Source organism: Sus scrofa, chromosome 3 (genome assembly GCF_054392235.1).
Source record: "Sus scrofa isolate SSC_HxYL_T2T_F1_AM1 chromosome 3, Sscrofa_HxYL_maternal_Yorkshire_Landrace_v2.0, whole genome shotgun sequence".
Taxonomy (NCBI): Eukaryota; Metazoa; Chordata; class Mammalia; order Artiodactyla; family Suidae; genus Sus; species Sus scrofa.
The window spans coordinates 95,113,268-95,132,669 of NC_139385.1; the positions used below are offsets into that span (position 1 = coordinate 95,113,268).

Consider the following 19,402-nt stretch of genomic DNA (forward strand, 5'->3'; position numbering starts at 1 on the left):
TGAAGTTTTTTTGCAGTTTAGAATAGAAATAGAATTTCTGTATTGAAAGCATGTAATTTAAAATTTTAATAAATACTGAAAAATTATCTGTCCAAAAGGCTATGTCCTTTTCTACTTTCACCTACAAAAATTATAAGAGGGCCCATTTCTCCATGACTCATTGGTGCTAGCTAACTATTTTGCATAGCTTAAAGTGTAAAATTTTACCAATATCCATCTCACAAGATTGTGGGAAGACTAAGTGAGATAGGAAATACAGAGTCTAGCATGGCATTGCCCAGAGAGAAAATGCTCAATTGATATAAGTCTAGTGTCAGAGTTCCCCACTGTGGCATAGCAGGTTAAGGATGCAACTACAGTGGCTCTAGTCACTGCAGAGGCACAGAGTTGTTCCCCAGTCCAGTGCAGTGGGTTAAAGATCCAATATTGCCACAGGGGTGTGGCCTCCCAAAAAAAACAAAAGCCAAAAAGCAAAAACCACATCAGTCTAGTGTCATTAGCATTAATGCTTTAACATATCTCAAATACCTGATTTTTGTATTAAATTCAAAGTGTTTTTCTACTTCCCAAATTTCTCTCAAAACTAATAAGGGCTGTGTTTGATGAAGGTTTTCATGGAACAATCCCCTTCATGGAGCCAAGGGCTCCTGAAGTAAATGTCACTTTAAAAGGATAGATATTTTTATTTCCTTGGTCACTGAATGATTTCTAAAGTAGTTGAGGCATCAGGGCCTTAAGAGCAAAGTGCAGGCTGATGCATGTCAATTACAGTACAGAATTTTGACAGCTGATGGCCACATCTTGCTTAATCAAAGAACATGTTAGGCACATAACTGCATGTAGGTAACTACATATTTTAAAGACTTCTGGGTAACCTCTGTTGCACAGCCCAGCCCTGAATGTCTGGTGGCTCTGAGGTGTCTAGGAATCCTGCACTGGGAGGTGGAGCCACTATCTCCAAGGGACGAAGGGAGGGTCTAGTCGCTGGTCCCTCAGAGAAATCAAAGGACACACCCCTGGTGTGTGCCACTCATGATGCACAAGCAAAGGTTCTCTAAAGAAAAAAAAAAAAAATCCAGGTTTCTGGGGACCCTCGGGCTGTCAGAAGACCCTAATCTCGAAGGGACATTAAAGCCTGTTTATCCATACTTTGCAAATCTCACTCTCTATCAAAGTCCACTTAAAAATTTTTAAAAAGGACTATTCCTAGCTCCACCTCTAAAAGCAGGAAATTTTATAATCTTTGGTTATAAAAATGCTCATAATTTGGGGTTATTATGAGCATTAGATAAATAATATTAATGATTTCTAGATGAATAATATTATTCTTTAAGTAATATTTACGCAACTCTGTCTCAGTCTATTAGGAATACTATAACAAAATATCACAGACTGGGTGGATTAATAAACAGAAATGTGTTTCCCATAATTTTGGAGGCTAAGAGATCAAATTCTGGGCAGATTCAGTGCCTAGTAAGGCCTACTTCCTGGATTGTAGACAGCCATCCACGGTGCTCCTTAAGAAAGAGCAAAATCCACCCCCCCACCTCCTCCTCTTCTTAAAAGGGTACTAATCCTATCATGAATGTCCAACTCTTATGATCTAATCTAAACCTAATTACCTCCCAAAGGTCCCACCTCTTAAATCCCACATCAGGGATTAGGACTTCAACAAATGAATTTAGAAAGAACAGAAACGTTCTGCCCATAACTAGCACTTAGCCAGACAGAGGCTAAGTGCTTGACATGTATTATCTCAATTAACCCTCCCAGCCACACTTTGAAGTAGTTCTATTCATTGTCCAAAATATACAGAGGAAAAATCAATGGGAGGTATAGTATGGCCAAGTAACAGGCTCAAGGTCATAGTTAGTACACAGGGGAGCTGACTCAAAAGTCTGCTCTCTTAACCCCCAAGATAAAGCTGTCTGCCCTGCTGCCACCTTCTAGCAGGGCAAAGAGATATTTCCCTTTTCAAAAAATTCAAGCAAGATTTGTTTGTTTTCTTAAATAAGCTTTTCTCTCTCTCCAGCCCTCACTTTTATCTTGTTTTAAGATAAAACAACAAAACACAACCACCTACATTAATTGTAATAAATTACTTTCATCAGTTAGAATAAAAATGCCTAAAGAATGAAAGTTGGGAAAACTAATCTCTAAATAAATAGCAGAAATAAATGAAAAAAATTATCATTCTACCAGAAATTTCAGAATTCACACTACCATGGACTAAATCATGTGCTCTCAGATTCTTACGCCCAATTTTCAAAACCCTTGGAATGTAATTTTTTTTTTGCCTTTTTTTTTTTTTTTTTTTAGGGTTGCACCCACAGCATATGTAAATTTCCAGGCTAGAGGTCGAATCACAGCTTCAGCTGCCAGCTTACACCACAGCTACAGCAATGCCAGATCCGAGCCACATCTGTGATCTACACCACAGCTTATGGCAACATGGGATCCTTAACCCACTGAGCAGGGCCAGGGATCAAACCCGAGTCCTCAAGGATACTAATGAGGTTCATTATCACTGAGCCACAATGGGAACACCATTGTTTTTGGAGAGAAGGTCTTTAAAGAAGCAGTGACTTAAAATGAAGACTTTAGGATTGGCCCTGATCCAATAGGACTGGTGTCCTAACAAGAGAGGAAATGTAGACACAAAGAGACACTAGACACGTGTGAGCAGGCAACAACCACATGAAGACACAGGAAGAAGACAACCATCTGCACACCAATGAGGAAGACCTCAGAAGAAACCAAACCTGCCAAGTCCTTGATCTCAGACCTCCAGTCTCTGAAACTAGTGAGAAGCTAAATCTCCATTGTTGTAGCCACACAGTTTGTGTGGTATTTTGTTACAGCATCCCTAGCAAACTTATACACCAGTATTTTTGTCAGAGAAACAGAGGGAGCCAGAATGTGGGATTCAATGGGAGTTTCCTCATGGCTTCTATAAGGGCGACTATTAATTTGCAAGAATTTATTTAAGTAAGGGATTAAGGTGGGAATCTAAAGGATACAAAGATAATCTTAGGCCTGGGGGAAGATAACCATTGTCACTTGAAAATATTCCCATTTCCATAATCAGAATTTTTTTAGTTCCCTGAACAAAGATAGGCAGATATTCTCTCCCTACCTCTCCCTTTCTCTGTCTCTCTAAGCTCTCTCTCTCTCTGTCTCTGTCTCTCTATTTCTGTGTGCCTCTCTCTGTCTCTCTGTCTCTGTCTTGTCTCCCCTCCCATTTCATTCACCATCCTTAGTGTGACTGGCCTTGTTTCTCCACAGGTGGATAGGTGTGCTGATTGAACTATGAAAACACCTGAGGATAGAGAAATGCGTTAGCCAGAGACATGGATGAGGTTCTAAGAGGTAAACTTCTCCTTAACATCCAGTTCAGATTATATATTGGTTGAGCAGGACAAGGAGCAAGAAATCAACTAATTTCTGCTCCTTGTGGTTACCCACTCACATTACCTCATCACAGCAATGTCTCTTCTTGTGCCATCAGTCAGTGGTGCCGGGAGCAAAATCCAGCACTGACCTGCACTGGAACGTCCTGTCCTCGGATCACAGCCCTGCTCCCCCAGGAGCTGTGGGATAACTGGCTTTGTGCCAGGGGAAGTCAGCCTCCCCCATCCCTACTCACCAATAACCTTTCCTGGCTTTTGTCTGGATCTTAATGACCTCAGCCCTTCACAAGAGGTTTATATCCTTTTATCTTTTCCCCCTCAATAGGAACACAAAATGGCAGATAACCTAAAGAAATGAATATAATTTAGATGTAAAATAAAATCTATCTACTAGTGTGTGCATGCATGCCTGTGTGTCTCATTGGCATGCACCAGATTGGACTAAATGGTAGGAATTTCCCAAGGGAAGATAACCTCCAGATACTGCTACAAAAGCTCTATTCCCCACACTCTGCAAATTATTTAATTTAAACACTGCTTGATATGACTCTCTGAGGAGAAGGGTGTTTTCCCAGATCCACTTTTAATTTGTTGGTGTGTATATATGCATGTGTGCATATAGAACCGGCCTCACAAAAGCATTCACTACAGAGACCAAGCACAACCTTCTGATTTGCAGAACCAGGGGCTGCAAATTGCTGTTTAAAACTAGGAAAATGATGAAATGCACACATAATTTCTTTTTTTGTGTGTGTGAGGAAAAAAGGCAGAGATTCAGTTATTTATGTCCTAAGGTCCCTACTCCCAGATACTTTCCATTTCTTTGGGAGACATAACTAAACATTTTTTAAAGGGTATGTGTATGTGTGTGTGTGTGTGTGTGTGTGTGTGTGTGTGTGTGTGTGTGCGCGCGCATGAACCACAGTTAATTTTTCACAGCAGAAAATGGTCACATCCATTGTGCATTTCACTAAAGTAAGAGAAGCAATGCAAAGATGAAAGAATCCGTTTCCATCAGCACTGGGCAGAACTGTATCATGGGTCAGGGAGAAAATTTATAGCATTCTTTTAATCCTCCCTCTTCCAATAGCTTAACTTCTACTACATTTCTGCTACATATTAATCAGGAAGGGATCCTGGTGAAACAAAAGCCTGAGTATTATGTATTTTGCCAAATTTCATCTTAAAGAATCTTGCCTTTTTAAAGAGTTTATTGGTCCCATTAGAAGATCCAAATGAATTTCTCCCCTAGACTGAATTTCTTTACATAAGGTTCCATAGAAGGGCAAACCCTGTCACAAATGCAGACCTGCACACACAGGGCCCATACTGAAAACAGTCTTGTTATCCTGGCTAAATCAATTTACAAGCAAATAAGCATTAGACAATAATTTCAATATTAACTTATGCTTCTTGCTGCTTCACTGGAGCAAGCTAAAAGCATGTGAACTCCCTCTCACCCTTCACCTAGGCCTCCTCTAGTTCTCTCCCTATGTGGTACCCTCAGCACAGGTAAAGTGACCTCCTTCCTCCTACCAGCCTAGCTATTTATTGACATAAGCTTGCATTCTGGGGCATTATCAGCTTAATGCATAATTCAAAATCTCTTGCATGTGGCCTGCACTTTTGCCTTATCCCCTGCATTCTAAGTGAAAGATAAGAGAAAGTAGTTCCAAAGTGGGCATACAAAAGGATTCCTTAACACTGGCAATGCCCTCTTCTGTCCAGTCCTCCCCCATCCCTCAGAATATCGCTTGCCTTACAGCTCCCACACACTCTCACAAGGATGCCCTCCTGAGATAGAAAACAATCCCAAGAATGGTCAGAAAGTTTACACTGAGTGGGGACCTGAGAACCTTTGGGAAAAAGAGGTCTCTAAAAGTGGAAGAATCACAATTATTACCTTAGGAGTCATGATCTAGACCGGCAGCCAGACGTTTTCAGCAAAGCATGGTTTCGAATCTCTGCAATTCAAAAAAAGAAAAAGTAGCTTTAACATGTGTCTTTTCCCCCCAGTGGGGCAGGGGAAGCTGTGGGTGGAGTTGGAGGGGAGAGAAGAGGGTGGTGGGAAGCAGGAGGCAGCTGGGAAAAACTTCTTTTTTAAATTTTTTTTGGTGGCGCCCCCAGCATGTGCAAGTTCCCAGGCCAGGGATCCAACCTGCGACAATGATGGATGTGATGGATCCATAACCCACTGTGCCGGAAGAGAACTTGTGGAAAAGCTTCTGGACATGTCCGAGAGAAGAAGGAAAGGGAAAGTGAGAAGGAAGAAAGGGAGAGGACAAAAGGGCAAGGAAGAGGGAGAAGGGTTAGGGTGCAAACTGAATGGGGGACATGAGGGGGAGAGAAAGATAGGCATTTGAGAAGAGAGGGCTTCAAGATCAACTGGATTAGAAGGTAATTCAGTCAAAATCAATTCAGGAAAGGTAGCTCCAGTGACTTTTCTTCCCCTGTACTGAACTGACTGCCTTCTGATTGATTAAATTAACTAGTCAGGTTTTTTTTGTTTTTTGTTTTTCCTCTTTAATGGTGTGTGAAAAGAGAAAATGAGTGGATAAGCCCACCTGCAAATACACAGATCCAGGTGACCTGATGCTCTGACTTGAACACATTAACAACTTGGCCAGTGCAAAACATACACACATCTATGCATATGATGATGTGTGTGGCAACACTGAATTTTGTCGAAAAGTTCCATTGCTGTTGCCCCAGAATATTCACAAACATATTATATACCTACATACACATAATATGTATTCTGAGTTTTGTTGTTTCCAAAAATTAATTGTCCTTTTGGAAAGGAGGTTTATCCCTGATGGAGAAAGTATGCTATATAAATGCACCAGTATCATTTATCAGCACCATCTTTAAAAAGCAAAGTTCACCTCCTCTAATGCACTTCCGTCAAACTCAGGACATGATGCTAAAAACTGTAAGGTCACCAATATCGTTTGGACTTATTACTAAATATAAGATTCTTCTAGATGCTTTTTATGTGCCTTTTGAGTCCACCAAGCAATAATTCCTCCTTTTTTATAAACATAAGACATGAATTATTAAAAAATTAAAGACATTTAGAATAATGGTCCTCCATACGCAAAGTATTTATTTCAACTATCATCATTCATAGTTTATTGCATTGATTTTTTTTTCATCAGTTTACTTAGTATTAGGCTTCCACTGAACTCATCAATAAGAAATGAATTTTGGTAACTTTCAAATCCACTATATTATTTTTCCTTTTATTTGCAGTGAATTTTTCTTCTCTCAATGGTATTACTGCAATAAGTCAGTCATTATTTCTTTATGTTTTCCCTTCTTTCTTTAGTATTTCATTTCCCTTTACAGCACATCTTGTGATCACAAAGAAAACAGAGACACTTATTTCTTTTAACAGTTGAAATTGCTTCAAGTGATTTAGCTGTCATTTAATTTGATTCCTCTCTTCTGTCTGTGGAGAAATATGTTTAATGTACTGGAAATTATGTTAATAAGAAAAAGCATTATCTCATTTAATGAAATAAATATACAAATATTTCAAAATAAAATAAAGAGGCAATCTTCACTGAGAAAAATGTCTCTTATGGTTTGCATAAAATAAACAAATGAGAAAAAATCATGAATACATTGAAACACTGACAAAAATTATGCCTACATTCAAAAGGGGAGGGAAAGCCTGATAACTGAATTAGCCACAATTTATTCAAATGTTTTTTTGAAAACTCTGGACATATCAAAGATCAAATTATTAATTTTATATTTCCGATTACCTCAAGAAAGAACATTTTATTTTTCTGGAATGGACACTAGGTTTTTGAAAAGTTTTCTTTGTATTCTTTCTCAGTTCTATTTCAACTGGTCTTTCAATGATTGCTACTGCCTGAATTAATAATTATCAGCAATCTCATTGAAAATGTGACCCAACCCATGTAACTATAAGAAAGGTTAGAATCCCTTTGATTTTGCTAATCAAAACAGAGTCAATGAACTCATTCCAAAGCTTTTATATATTAAAATTTATCTAATGCACAAAAAGGTTAAATAAATATTGTTAGTGATTTGAACAAAACTTGAAGCAATTATGTAATAAAAGCATGACCACAGTAACAGAAACACATAATTAGCAATTTAATTACTGGCATGAAGACAAGCTAAAGATGTCAATAAAAAAAAATCTTTAGTGACAAGCTGATTTTATTCTCTATACTGCAATTTGTGAGAAATATTCACCACCTGATGAGTAAAACCGTTTTTATACAACCTACCCCTCCACAAACTGAAATACACAATTTAAAATATTTCCGATTTCATTTCACTGCATAGTGAATCATTGCATTTTCTCCCATTTAGATTATCACTTTCTCTTCTCTGAAAATATAATATTTCCAGTCAGCAAGTAAAGAACATTATGTTTTTTTAAATGAGTTAAAGTAGCAGGTGTTCTTTGTTTCAATTTCATTTTTTTTCAGCTTCAATAATGTGTTTGACAGAAATTTTTCCCTGTGTATGACATTCCAAATATTCTGTCTTTTCTCATCTCCTAAGTTTCATCTGAGAAACACACATAAACCATGGATTGTTTTAAAAGGAGATAAATGCCAACCATAGTAGAAACAGTCAGGCTAATTAGGCATTCCTCTAGGGCTTCTACCAGTTCTTTTTCTCCCCAATCTCTGTATTGAGAGTCATGGTTGGAGGTAAAAAAGAGAAATGAGTTAAGTTTAGTTTATCATAATATGTATGGCCCACTTGTATTTTTTCAGCACCAACCCAAGTTTCAGATTTTTAAAGTCTTCAACTACTTATCTTAAAGTGTTCAATGAATGCTTACTACCTCATATGTCACTGGTATTTTACCAGTAGCAGAAAACAGATATTTCAGGATAGAGCCATACTGAAAGAAGTTTTCCATCTTGTGATAAAAAGTGAGTCATCTTGGCTGGTATTCAATAGCCACTTGTACAAGCCCAGTGCATGGAGTGAAATCATGAAAGTCAGACTCGCTGAGAAGTTTTATCTATAAATACCCATGAGGCATGATGGAATACACTTAAAAAAATACACTCTAGCCACCAAGAACAGAATAAATAATGACTCCTAATAACACTGCCTTTTATAATTAACCTATTGATTCTAATCATTCTGACGTATAGTTCCAATCAGATATCTTAAATAAATATTTCGGTTTTGAAAGAAGGGTATACAATACAAACTCAAAGTTTCTAAGGAAATTGAAAATGTTTTTAAAAGCGTATTTTACTTGGCTATAATTTGACAAATGTGAATAAAGCAAATAATTGGGAAATGACTCTTTGGAACCTGCTGCCTAATATACTGGTTACAAGAACCGTTCATTTTTTACACGTATTTGGATTAGAGGTCCCTTGCGTCCATAAAACATTCCCTTTTCTAGTGCGCTTTTGATCATTGTTCATTATATTTTATCATTAGTTTCTAAGTTTCTGTTTGACCCATACTTTAATGGTTCAGATACAAGTTGCCATTAACAAGCATCTTAATTTCTAACCCCCAGAGAAGACCTCCTATATTAGCTATTATGGAGGCTGGTAAAGCAATGGTCCTACCTTTTGGAAGCTTAGCTTCTAGTTAAGAAGATGGTGTGCCAAAGGTAATGCTGTATCATAATTCAAGTGTAGTTATGCTAAACAGTTGATGCAATAAATATGAGAAGGTTCATAAAATAGAGGGAACACAGTGTCTTTGTGGGTAGATCCCTTTGTAAGTGGATATTATGGGGAGAATTATAAAAAGCTTTAAAATGCAACATGGCATTTGAATTTAAGAGCTAAACAGCCCCTTGTAGGGGTGAAGGACGTGAGAATCAAAGAGGTGACCAAAAAACACATTCGAATGGGAGCTCAATTATAGTTCTGCTGACTCTTAAGTTCTAGGTATAAATAAGAAAGCACGGGAGATGAAGGAATGGCAAGGAAGTGTGTCAGGTAGAGAAGAAGGGAAGGGCTTCCTGAAAGATAGATTGTTTTCCTAGGGTGAGGAGTGAGACAAAGATTGGAAATAAGGATGGAAACAGTGGAAAAGTGGGAGTGTCGTCTGTGGGCATTGAGGGGTGGTTTCTGAACAGCATGCTAGCAAGGTGAATGCAGAGTAAAGCAGGAATAGGAAAGGAGAGAGACAAAATGCATAAAGTGGATGCTGTTGGTTCTCCACCCAGACTCCCTTCCCCAGACGCAGACCTCCTCCAGCTGCTGGAGGTGTTGGCTGCTGAAGGCCCTCAGTTGCCCCCTTTTTGCAGAACTGTCCTCAGCCTACAGGATTCACTTTTACCAGAGAAGTTCAAACACCTCTCTTATCAAACCATACAAGGACCACACAATATGGGGGTACAAAAGCCAGCTCCTTCAACTTGAGGGACATCAACTTTGTGGGGTAAGCTGAAGCTACCCTCTAGGTGAAACCACATGCCTTGTCTTACTTCCTCATTTGTTCTCCTCTTCAATGCCTCCTTGTCTCAGGCTCTGCTGGTAGGAAACCTGACCCAAGATGAGCACATTCAAGCCTATATGTCTTCCTCTCCCTTAGGGACAGAATGACTCATATTAACAGGCAAGTGACACAGCAACTTTATGCAGACTTACTCAGAAAATAATCAGTGCACAGGACATACATGGAGGCCACCTAGACATGATTTTGCTGTTTTGGGCTTCTTGGCTTTGGTTGTTCAAAGAACAAAATTTCTATGGCATTGATGGAGGGAGTTTATAATGTGACCATAGCAGTCTGCACAGGAGATAGAAAGAAGCCTTCACTTTGGGTGAATATGGAAAAAAACCAGAATATTCTCTTATGATAGTAACCCGTCAGCAACTTAAGACTCTTCCTTCCAAATGCCACTGGAGCTTTGCAACTTAGTCAATCATTAACTTCCATTTCTCATCCAATGGGAAATATTCCTGCTGTTTGTAAAAAAACAAACCCTAAATATATACCTATGTAAACTGTGAAATGAAAAAGAAAAAAGAAAACCTTATAGTACTGGGACACCAACAAGCTTTGTTTTCTTTTTTAAATATAATCAGATTCCTCTTGCACCCCAACATAAATACCATTGTATCTTGTATTCTTATATAGACCACTGATAACCCCCATTGCACCATTAGGTACATTAATAACTTTGTGTCTACGTAAGATGTCCTGATTCTTCTCTCAAAAGACCTCTAGTATGGAATTCCTGTCATGGTGCAGTGGTTAACGAATCTGACTAGGAACCATGAGGTCGCGGGTTCGATCCCTGGCCTTGCTCAGTGGGTTAAGGATCCAGCGTTGCCATCAGCTGTGGTGTAGGTTGCAGATGCAGCTCGGATCCCGCATTGCTGTGGCTCTGGCGTAGGCCGGTGGCTACAGCTCTGATTCGACCTCTAGCCTGGGAACCTCCATATGCCATGGGAGCGGCCCAAGAAATGGCATAAAGACAAAAAACAAACAAACAAACAAAAAAAAACTCTCGTGCTATTTCATATGATGATTATGTGCCACAAAAAGAAAATGTTTGTCCAATAACTTTCAAAGCATAAATTATAAGACACCTCACAATAGTGTCATAGTGAGGGAAGGGAAGAGAGAGAGAGAGAAAAGGGTGAACTTCATGAGCTGATGTGCCTTAAATTTTTTTTTTTTCTTTTTAGTGTTGCATGTACAGCATATGGAAGTTCCCAGGCTAAGGGTCCAATCAGAGCTGTAGCTGACGGCCCAAGCCACAGTCACAGCAACACCAGGTCTGAGCCATGTCTGTGACCTATATCACAGCCCAACGGCAATGCCAGATCCGTAAGCCACTGAGTGAGGCCATGGACCAAACCCTCATTCTCTTGGATACTAGTTGGATTCATTATCACTGAGTCACAATGGGAATTGCTTAAATGTTCTTTTCGTAAAGAGTATCCTTTTGTTTTTACGTGTGATTTCTTGAAAACAATTTGTATCTAACATTCAATCTTTCTCCCTATTTTCCTATATTGATAATGACGTGATAGGCCCATCTTCTCTTCCTACCATGTATTTGGTAACAAATGTATTTTCAGAATGGATGTCCTGCTCGTGCAATGGAATTGGATGATTATTTGTAAACATTAATAGAGACATCAAAGAGAATGTTAAAACATCACAGTAACACCTTCAAACTTGAAAAAGCATAATCTGGGGAGACTGGTGAACATCCAGATTCCTGGACCTCAACCCAGGCATCTTACATTTTGTAGATCTGAGGTCAGGCCAGGAACCTCACAGTTGAACAGGTGATATGGGTGATTCTGGGGCAAGTGTCTGCAGACCAGACCTTGAAAGCCTCTGCTCCAGTGAACTCATACTAGTCTTCGAACCATCTTTGCATGTTGTTTATAATCTCTCTTCTACCAAACCTAGCCTAGATGACTGGGTTGGTAGGCTTGACTGTTTCTAACTTACATAAGGAAATTAATTGCTTGCTCTAAACAACAATGCCCACATGGAAGGAGAACATCAGTCATCAGAATAAAAGACAACCCCTGAGTGTTGATGCTGCTGTCCTTCAAACACAGCCACCAACTGCCCTTAAATAGGCAGTGGCCCTTAAATTAGATCAGACCATTTGGAGATGAAACTTGGGTTTCAGATTAGTTTTCAGAATGGACTCTCATTGTTTACAGCGTTGCATTTAAAAATTGAGTAACCTTTGCCTCAATGCGCAGTTAGCTAAATGTAAACTACTAATTTGTTTCTACCTTATTTTCCCTCAGAGTAATGAAGAAATAAGCAGAAAAAGATATTTCACTTCCACTTAGGATAAAGTAATCCCTCTTCAGCAACATACATATCTGTGCAGTAAAAGAGATGAGTCCAAACTAAGTTTCTCTAATTTCTGGCAGCTTCTTAAAATAAACATTCGGGGCCACTAAAATGAACCCCAAAGGTAGTAGCAATGACAAACAAAGAGGCAGACCTCAAAACATTTAAATATAAAGACAAATTAATATTGGATGCTTCTTCAAAACACCATCTATCTCGGGGGCAAGTAAAATGAAGCTGAAACATAAAGGAGTACTTATACGCTTGTGGGTTTGTATGGAAAGAGGTGCTGGGAAAAAAAGGTGCTTTTTTTTTAATTGAATATAATCCAACAAAGATTTGGCAGGCTACGTATTTAAAAGGTTGGGAATGCTTGCAGAGATTGATTCATTCACACTGTTGTGAATCATTTAGCACACACTTCAGAGAGAGTTTAGCATCTTGGTCTCTGCCTCCCACTTCCTAAGAAAGGCTGTTAATCAAAATGAAGACTCATAGATGCAGCCTTGGGAATGGGACAAAGAGATGAAAAGAAAGGAACACCACGTGGGAGGAGTTTTCTCCTCTAAGGGCAAGGTGTTTTGTTCTGTTTTGTTTTGTTTTTCCCTTTGAGCATGGAAGGTTTACTGCAATAAGATCATGTAAATTAATATACAGATTTCTCAGACTGAGGTCATTATGACAACTCCATAAAAACAAAAGCAAGTCCTATAGTTGGGAAATGCTTTGGAATATGCCTTAGTCCAAAAGTAAACTGAAACACATCTCTCCTTCAAGCTGTAAAAGTATAAAGGAGAGCATTACTATAAATTACCTAAATAAAAATGATTAAAAGCATCCATACTTGTAAAAATCTTGTCATGATTATAAAAGAAAATTAAATGCCTTTCTTTCAAGAAAAAAATTGTACCTGACATTTTTAATGCATTTCTAAAAATAATACATCTACTTATTCAGTGGTGGACTTTAGACCAGGATATTAGAAATAAACTATGTGAAAGCTGAAGTTCACACATGCAGACATATATTGAAACTAATCACATAATAAGGTCCATAAAATTTGCTAGATTTCTTTTATTTTGAAAGTGCCAGTAAATTTACTAATACTTTAAAAATAAAAGATGATAAGTTACCAGCTAAGTGAAATATGTAAGCAATAAACTATTAGCAGGGTTGATAAATGATGTTTTCAAATAATTACAATACCAAAAAAATTTTAGCAAAGAAAACTGATACAGGGTCAGTATGTATTTACTTTCTGGAAGATGGACAAAAACCAATGAAGAAGTTTCTAAAACAAAACCAAAGTGAGCAATAGCGGTAGATGTGATTAGCGAGTATATTAACCACATCTCACACAGAATTCCTTATTCACTATTCCATGACCACTATTTACAAATTTCAGCTTTTGGTTATGTTCCTTCTTCTATAATTATATTGCAATATAACATCATATTCATCTAGGAAAAATAATACTGGAAAGGGGAAAGTGAGGAAGAGGACTTAATTCATTTTTCAAGTAGCTGTAGTACTAGAGACACCCAAATAATCCAAAGAACAGCTCATTTGAAGGTCACTTTTATTTTATTTTAAGATGCCTCATACACCTACAGGCATCCATTTTAATCGATCCCATTGGTAGATATAAACAGAAGCAATGAGAGATAAATTTACTGCTTTGTCATTTGGCCTAAAGCAGAAACTGATCCTTAATTCTCTATCTTAACACACTTCTTTCATGCTTTTAGTATGTTGATATGCAATATTTTTAATCTAACTCTCATAACCACCCTATTACTACCACCGTGTTTTAGGTGATCATGAGGGAAGAGAGTAGGTGAGTACTTGGCCTGGCTTGGTGCATTCATGCCCTGTCTCACCAGTTTTCATTCTAAATCAAAGGCAGGGGGAAGACATCCAGTGCAGTTTTCATATTCATAACCCTTGGTCAGAGTTTCTGTTCTCAAGCCTCAGTCAAGTGCCTTATTCTCTGTGTAAGTGGGTTACAAAAAGGAATTTCATAACATGGATTCTCTTTCCGTCCATGTGTATAATCAATTCTCATTTGTGTAAGAGGAGCAATTTGTGACTAGAGATGTGAATGCTGAAAAGGTGATTCCAATAGACCGAGGGCGATCTTATACGTTGTTTAATTTTAAACAGTGGTTCTCAACCCTGGATGCTCAATTAGAATTACCTGGGGAGCTTTAAAAAAAAAAAAAAAAAATCCTTGCCCAGGCCCCATCCCCAGAGATGCTGACTTAATGGGCTGGGGTGGGGCCCAGGCACTGGTATTTTTTTCAAAAGCTCCCCAGGTGACTCTAATGTGCAGCCAGGGTTGAGACCCACTGATTTTACAGCCTGTGTATCGCAGTCAAGATAAAACTATACAATGAGGCAAGAGAGCTGATTTCTAACCTATGGTCCAATGGATTTACATTCATAGGCAAGTAGATCTTAGTTTGTGAGCAAGAAAATAGGAATAATGATGTATCCCATACCAAAGCTAAAGAATTAAATTAGAAGCTTTTCTTCTTCTCCCTTTCAGATAGGGTTGACCTCAAGCTCAAAGCATTTGTTTAGGTATCCTGGAGGAGAGAAAGAGGGGCATGAGTACAAAAAAAGGGTATTGTTAGCAGCCATTCTTTAAAACAAACAAACAAAAAACAACATCATCCATTTATATAGGGGAAATAGATGTGTTTGATAAATACATGTTAAAAGCTACCTTAGAATAATTTTTGAATTGTATTTTCTCAACATCTCATTTCAAATTCACATTTACTTTGATACAATTTAAGATCCTTGGAGGCAATGAGCTATTGTTATAAGATGGATGGATTCACCTTCCAAAGCATTATTAGGATAATGACACTGCCCATATTTAGGCTTCAACCTTTACCTGAGGAATCTCTGCTAGGAAAAAATACCCAACCCTGAGAGACATGTGTCAAAATGTAATCATTCAACTGAAGTAAAAATTTATCCCCAAATGAGAGTAGACCACCATTTAAAAAAAAAAAAATTAAAAAGTATTCTAAATAGTAGTGCCATTCAAAAGGATTTTAACTGCACCAATGCTGTTCCGTCTCCCAGTCACAGCACAGTGTTAATAGCAGCATTGTGAATGCCTTAAAGGAAAACTAGTAGGGCAGATATTTCATTAAAATCTTAGATTCCTTTTTAACTCCAGCGGTAGGATTGGGTGACATGATAATTACGTTACATAGAGATTTATTACATTTTGATATCAGGCAACATCCCTTGGCCTATATTTGTATCTGTGATATACCTGAGGTTTTCACAGAGAGCGAGACTAGTACAAGAGTGATGAGGAGCTAAACACAATACTTGACCTAAATACATTATGTAGCACTGGGTATCTGTTAAATAGGTCAGTCCAGGCTCTTAAAAGTTATGCAAAACTTATTTCTGCCACACAAGAGATATGTCACTAGTCAAGCTGTATAAAAATCAGCTTTCTAGGCAGGAAGAAACCACTCCTCATCACTGAGAGAGGAAAAACTCTTTGCCATACATAAAATATCTTAAATACTATACTACGCTTGTCATATGTCTTTAGGCCACAGAAAGTAATAAAAGCAATGAGGCTGATGAAATGCCTAACAATTCCGGGATTCATTTAAGTGGATGGGAGTTCTTTGAATACTGCTGTAGAAATTCTTATTCTTCCAGCAAAAGCAAATGAGATTTCGAAGGTGCTCAGGTCTCAGCTTCCAAACCAAAGCCATGCCTATTGTCACGGGATGCAGACCTGGCTGATGGCTCTCAGCAGTGAAGACACCTGGGCAGTTACATACAGCTCAGCAGAGCTAAGGTGATTCCACCTCTACCTCTTCTCCTGTTTGGGACAAAGCTATCTTTTTTTGCTCAGTGTGGCTTCATTAGTTGTCTTTGGTGTGCAGGCCATTATTTTTAAAACATCAAATAAACTGAAGGCTTACAAAACTCTTTCTGGGCTCAAATCAGTAATTTTTTATGGTGCTAAGGTTTCTGCAATGACCCATAGACACTAAAAACATAGCCAGTGGTGCTCAAAGCATGGTCCCAGGGATCTGTAGCATCAACAGCAACTGGAAAATTGTTAGAAATGCAAATTAGAACTCACCCTGCAGAGAGCCACTGAGTCAGAAATTCTGGGGAAGGGGAGCAGTGCGTATGCTTTAACCGGGCTTCCACTTCGAGAATCCCTGAACTAAGCCATCACTTAGCGTGGGAGTGGACCTAACAGTTCCAACTTAGCAAATCAATTCTTAATTACATTTAACAATTAGGAACAAAAATCAAAGTAAATTAAAGAATATCCCCAAACTTCGTATAAGCCATCAATCTCTTCCTCCAAATAAAGCTTATATAAACAATGGGCAAGTACAATATTCATGAGGTCCCAAACCCTTTCCAACTTGAACTGAAAAACTCTCATGGGATTTTCTGCTTCTGGAAATATGAATTAAAGAAGTATACTTGTTCAGAAGAAATAAGATGTGAGGAAAATGAAAGCAACTACTCTGACTACACACTAATCATACAGTTTAACCCTTAGGAATTGAAAAAAAAAATGGAGTTTAATAAGGAAGTTAATTCATAGCTATTTGTAGGCTTTAAAATAAAACACATTTCTTGACGAGTGACCCTTCATAGGTAGGCACTGGGGAATGTAAATCCCAAACCCTCATAGATTTGTGAGCCAAATAATACATATTAAGTTTGGATGTTTGGGCTTGATCGGTAGCTTTTAGATACTAAAATAAAGTTAGATGCTTCAGACTTCTCACTGAAGGACTGATTTTTTCACCTCTCACCTCATTACCCTCCACACACTCTTAGTAGGTTTAGTTTAATGTATTTGAGTTTCATTTCCAAGAATGCAAACTCTTACGATTTTATGTGATAGAAAGACATTCATTAAAGAAAACAGGAAATGAAGTGTATGCAAATTTGAAGCAAGCTAATAAAATAAATTTCTTTAAAGAGGAAAAAAAAAAAACCTTATCTGTTCCTGGTAACACATTAACAACAAAACTCAAAGAAAACAGATCACAGCTGCTCAACAAAACTGTAATACACTCTGGGAAAAGGCATTCACCTTATCCCATACACCTGTTTGCCAACAGCGGGGCGGCAGCAAAATCGGCATGAGGAAATTCAAAGGCAAAAAGTAAACAAGCATCCTCATTCTGCATTATCACACTAGACTCTCAAACAGGTTTTTACTACTAGCTTCTTGCTGATGTACTGAACTACACAGAGGTTGGCCATATACTGCAGGTAGCTTTTGAGTCAAATTCAGTTCCTCTGAGACAAGTGATTATTTTCTTCTCTCTGACCTAGTGAATGTAGCCATGCTCCACACATACAGTATTTCTGCCCTGAAGGCATTTATGTCCCATCACCTTACTTCCTAATGTTCATAATAATGCTAGGCAAAGTGACAAAAATAAGTCTGCCCTTAGTTTGCATACCGAAAACAAAATACATACAATGTGGCTGCTGCTTTTATTGCTTTGTTATTTCATCATTATTCACCACAGTTCTTGCCTTCATTTGCAGAGTTTGGGTTTTAATGTAATGGCCATTCAATAAAAATGTTGCTTTTAAAGGTTTGCATATCATCCCATTTTCTCTTCAACCCTTCAGCAACCATATGGCAAGCAATCAGGTCTGCAATCACTAGGTCCATATTATGTAGAGCATGATTTCGGCATTATGCTATTACCCATCTGTTTCTGTAGAAAAAGACATGAACCCGTGTATAAGAGGTCAGTGGTTTCATTGCACACCGTATTCCAGAAATCTATCTCTGTTCACTTGAGATCACTTTTGTGATTTACTCTAGTCTCCAGGCCAGACTTTCTCTCTCCCTCTTTCCTTTTTTTTTAAAGAAATACAGACAATCAGCATGATTTGTCTGTCTGCCTATTGTATAAAATTATTTGTGACTGTCAGAGGAGACACTTAAACTTTCTTATTTAAGGATATTTATCCAAAGATTCTGCACTTAAAAAAAAATGTGGGCGACGGAAAGAAGAGAAATCAATCTTACCTGATTTTACATTTTTAACTGTCTGCACAGTAAAGATGATAGAATCTTCAGGCAGACGCAGACACAGAGAAAGAAGGAAAGTTCAGGTTCCTGCCTCTAATTTGAGGGTTCTCAGCACCATCCTAGATTAACCAATTCTTCTGGGCTCAAGGAAAGTACTTTATATAAATCTATGTATCTGTCTCTATGTTTTTTTGTACATATGCATGCCCTGTGGGATCACATACATGATCTTTGCATAGCAGACTCAATTTGAGAGTTGAATGTTAATTCAGTGGAATGCTTACTTATTTCATGAACGTAGCACTTAAAATGAACTTCAGATGCAATCAATTATGCCTTACAAAAAGACCTAAAGTTTGGTATTCCATGTATTGCAATGACCCAATGACTTCGTTAGGTACAACTTGTGATAAAATACTTCCACCACCTTCCACACAGTTTCAGACTATCACTGGCTTGAAATTGACTCAGGAAACAGGACAGGAACACACAAAATGGGCATGAAGCCTGAGGCATGGAATCTTTTGCAAAATCTATTGGGGCCATCAGAAGTGGCTCAGAGCAGATGTGCTTTTCTGCCCTATCCACTGGTTCTCAAACCAGCTGGGAAAGTTTAAAAAATTTTGATACCTGGGCTCAAACTGGGGTGTGGCATGGTCTATTGGATTTTTAAAAGGTCCCCAGGTATTTCTACTGTGCAGCCCAGATTGAGAAACTCTGGTCCAATACGACATAATTAAATAAAGATTATCTTATTCAATTTCACCATTTTAAAAAATGCAGTGATAGGGTAGGGTGTAAATACTACAAAAGTTAGTGAAAATTATAAAATGTTCAAGGTATAACAAGGCAAAAAATTACAGGCTAACAACCATCAATTATAAAATAAATACCATTCAACAGTGGAAATAACAATAGTGGTGAGACTTCTATATAGATTTGACCTACGGTTTTATTTATAGCTCTCAAGAAACTTGAATGTCATAGAACATGCATAAACAATGTTAATACTGGACCTTTAGTAAAATACTGACATTTAATTAAAGTTCTGTAATTAAGGAAGATCATTACAATGTCATGAAAAAAATAAAGCTAAATAACTCAGTGTTTATGTACTAATAAT

The 19,402-nt window shown here is 38.0% G+C and overlaps 1 long non-coding RNA gene across 25 annotated transcripts in view; it reads right to left on the reverse strand.

The window, feature by feature from the left end:
• LOC102159571 (uncharacterized) overlaps positions 1-19,402 on the reverse strand; it is a 595,399-nt gene that overhangs the window by 376,478 nt on the left and 199,519 nt on the right. For all 25 annotated transcript variants that reach the window (XR_014839756.1, XR_014839751.1, XR_014839749.1 and 22 more), the window contains exon 2: positions 5,314-5,374. This is a non-coding gene — a long non-coding RNA (uncharacterized LOC102159571). The remainder of the gene's footprint in view (positions 1-5,313; positions 5,375-19,402) is intronic.